Below are 3815 nucleotides of genomic sequence, written 5' to 3' on the forward strand. Positions count from 1 at the left end.
GGAGATGTAACTACCTCACCGGTGTACAGGAGGTCGTGGGCTCAATCCGACCCTGACGCCTGCTGCTGTATATTTGGAGTTTGCGTCTCTTCACATCATCATCATCACGGTGGTTAGGAGATGTTGACTACCTCGCCTGGTGCACAGGAGGCCGTGGGTTCAATCCCGACCCTGACGCCTGCTGCTGTATATTTGGAGTTTGCGTGTCTCTCTCTCGATGCAGAGACGACCGAGCCAAAAAGCCGCTGCTGCTGCTGTTGCTACTGTGCTGTGTTGTTGTTGCTGCTACTACTGCTGTTGCTGCTACTACTGCTGCTGTTGTTGTTGTTGTTGCTACTACTGCTGCTGCTGTGTTGTTGTTGCTGCTACTACTGCTGTTGCTGTTGCTGCTACTACTGGTTGCTGCTGCTACTACTGCTGCTGTTGTTGTTGTTGTTGCTGCTACTACTGCTGTTGCTGTTGTTGTTGCTGCTACTACTGCTGTTGCTGTTGTTGTTGCTGCTACTGCTGCTGCTGCTGTTGTTGTTGCTGCTACTACTGCTGTTGCTGTTGCTGCTACTGCTGCTGCTGCTGTTGTTGTTGCTGCTACTGCTGCTGTTGCTGTTGTTGTGTTGCTGCTACTACTGCTGTTGCTGTTGTTGTTGCTGCTACTACTGCTGTTGCTGCTGCTGTTGCTGCTACTGCTGCTGCTGCTGTTGTTGTTGCTGCTACTGCTGCTGTTGCTGTTGTTGTTGCTGCTATACTGCTGCTGCTGTTGTTGTTGTTGCTGCTACTACTGCTGTTGCTGTTGCTGCTACTGCTGCTGCTGCTGTTGTTGTTGCTGCTACTGCTGCTGTTGCTGTTGTTGTTGTTGCTGCTACTACTGCTGTTGCTGTTGTTGTTGCTGCTACTACTGCTGTTGCTGCTGCTGTTGCTGCTACTGCTGCTGCTGCTGTTGTGTTGCTGCTACTGCTGCTGTTGCTGTTGTTGTTGTTGTTGCTACTACTGCTGCTGCTGTTGTTGTTGTTGTTGCTACTACTGCTGCTGCTGTTGTTGTTGTTGCTGCTACTACTGCTGTTGCTGTTGCTGCTACTACTGCTGTTGCTGCTGCTACTGCTGCTGTTGTTGTTGTTGCTGCTACTACTGCTGTTGCTGTTGTTGTTGCTGCTACTGCTGCTGTTGCTGTTGTTGTTGCTGCTACTACTGCTGTTGCTGTTGTTGTTGCTGCTACTGCTGCTGCTGCTGTTGTTGTTGCTGCTACTACTGCTGTTGCTGTTGTTGTTGCTGCTACTGCTGCTGCTGCTGTTGTTGTTGCTGCTACTACTGCTGTTGCTGTTGTTGTTGCTGCTACTACTGCTGTTGCTGTTGTTGTTGCTGCTACTGCTGCTGTTGCTGTTGTTGTTGCTGCTACTACTGCTGTTGCTGTTGTTGTTGCTGCTACTGCTGCTGTTGTTGTTGCTGCTACTGCTGCTGTTGCTGTTGTTGTTGCTGCTACTACTGCTGTTGCTGTTGCTGCTACTGCTGCTGCTGTTGTTGTTGCTGCTACTACTGCTGTTGCTGTTGTTGTTGCTGCTACTGCTGCTGCTGCTGTTGTTGCTGCTACTGCTACTGCTGCTGTTGTTGTTGTTGTTGCTGTTGCTGCTACTGCTGCTGCTGCTGTTGTTGTTGCTGCTACTACTGCTGTTGCTGCTGCTGCTGCTACTACTGCTGCTGTTGCTGCTGCTGCAACTACTACTGCTGCTGCTGCTATGGCTGCTGCTGTTGCTGCTGTTATTGCTACTGCTGCTGCTACTGCTGCTACTACTACTACTGCTGCTACTGCTACTACTGCTGCTGCTGTTACTGCTGCTACTGCTGCTGTTGCTGCTGTTACTGCTGCTACTGCTGTTGCTGCTGTTGCTGCTGCTGTTGCTGCTGCTATTGCTGCTGTTGCTGCTGCTGTTGCTGCTACTGCTGCTGCTGTTGCTGCTGCTGCTACTACTGCTGCTGTTGTTGCTGCTACTACTGCTGTTGCTGCTGCTACTACTACTGCTGCTGTTGTTGCTGCAGCTACTGCTACTTCTGCTGCTGTTGCTGCTGCTGCAACTACTACTGCTGCTGCTGCTATGGCTGCTGCTGCTGCTATTACTGCTGCTACTGCTGTTGCTACTGCTGCTACTGCTACTACTGCTGCTGCTACTGCTGCTACTGCTGCTGTTGCTGCTGTTACTGCTGTTGCTGCTGCTGTTGCTGTTGCTGCTGCTGCTGTTGCTGCTGTTACTGCTGTTGCTGCTGCTGTTGCTGCTGTTGCTGCTGCTGCTGTTGCTGCTACTGCTGTTGCTGCTACTGCTGTTGCTGCTGTTACTGCTGCTGCTGTTACTGCTGCTACTGCTGCTGTTGCTGCAACTACTACTGCTGCTGTTGCTGCAACTACTACTGCTGCTGTTGCTGCTACTGCTGCTAAGCCCAACCATCACCACCACTACTGCTGTTGCTGCTGTTGCTGCAACTACTACTGCTGCTGTTGCTGCTGCTGTTGCTGCTGCTGTTGCTGCAACTACTACTGCTGCTGCTGTTGCTGCTGCTGCTGTTGCTGCTGCTGTTGCTGCTGTTACTGTTGCTGCAACTACTACTGCTGCTAAGCCCAACCACCACCACCACCACCACCCAGCCGTTCTCCAATGCGAGCGTGGAATCACCCTCGGCCGCTTGCCGAGCTTCTGAGCGCCAACCTGAGCCCGATTTCATTCTCAGCCACCGCACGCGTATCCCCTCGCATCTAAACACACACCCCGAGATGTAAGGTGAGCCCCCACCCCTCCCCCCATCCATGCCTCCCTCCCTCCCTGCCTCGTTGAAATATATACTCTTAGTTCTTTCGGTAAAGTCACGTAGGTAACAAATGAAATTAATAAAATAAAATAATAAAAATCACGACGTTTCGGAGGCAACACAAGTCTCCGTCATCAGGTGGGACCGTCACAGCCAGATTTGCTGCATCAAGTGAGGCAGGGATTCCAAGATGCAAGCTTTTAAATACAAGTTAACTTGATGCAGCAAATCTGGCTGTGACGGTCCACCTGATGACGGAGACTTGGGTTGCCTCCGAACGTCGTGATTTTATTATTTTATTTTTATTAATTTTAATTTCATTATTTTACCGACGTGACGTTGAAGAGTATGAATCCTTGCAGCACGAAAGCTTCAATCGTTGAAATATGTTTAAAAGTAAGACGGTAGAAATTTGTTTGAAAGTGACATGAGAATGGGTCGCGCGTGACGGTGCGGAACACGGCGGGAGGGCTTTTATTTCTGCGTTTGTTCGCTATTTTTAAACCGCGGCTTTTCGGCGCGACCGGCTCTGCGGAAAATTCTAGACGGAGTGTGCGGTGCGTAAAAATTAAAAAAATGACAAAAAATGTAAGAAAAAGAGAGAAATTTTTTTTTCTTTCGTTCGCCGCGCAACGCGCCAGATTTGCCTTTTCAAGCAAAGCTCCGAGCTCGCAAACGCGAAGCGCCGACGGTTTTGCTATCGAGCGAGAAATGATTTGACCGACGCCGAGATGGTGGATAATAAAATACCACCCCCACACACACACACATTCTCCAGTCCCGAGCTGCCACACGCGAAAACCCAGTTTCGCAATACAATTTGCGGCGCAATAATACTAAAAAAATTATCGCTTATTTGGAACAAAAAGACTTATTTATATGCAGATTTTTTCTTCTTTATTTTTTCGGCCGATGCAATTTCCTACATCCGCAAAAAAAAAAAAAAAACGCGTGCCAGGCAATAAATGAATACAATAATCATAAGAATAATGATTTTGAGGGAGTATACCCACTTAATTCCAGGC

General features: G+C 49.3%; 1 pseudogene; it reads right to left on the reverse strand.

The window, feature by feature from the left end:
* LOC133358822 (probable serine/threonine-protein kinase dyrk1) overlaps positions 1 to 1368 on the reverse strand; it is a 25874-nt pseudogene extending 24506 nt beyond the window's left edge.
* Between the last annotated feature and the right edge of the window lie 2447 nt (positions 1369 to 3815).

The sequence above is a fragment of the Lethenteron reissneri genome, chromosome 63 (assembly GCF_015708825.2).
Source record: "Lethenteron reissneri isolate LAM-NWPU_2019-01 chromosome 63, ASM1570882v1, whole genome shotgun sequence".
Classification (NCBI taxonomy): domain Eukaryota; kingdom Metazoa; phylum Chordata; class Hyperoartia; order Petromyzontiformes; family Petromyzontidae; genus Lethenteron; species Lethenteron reissneri.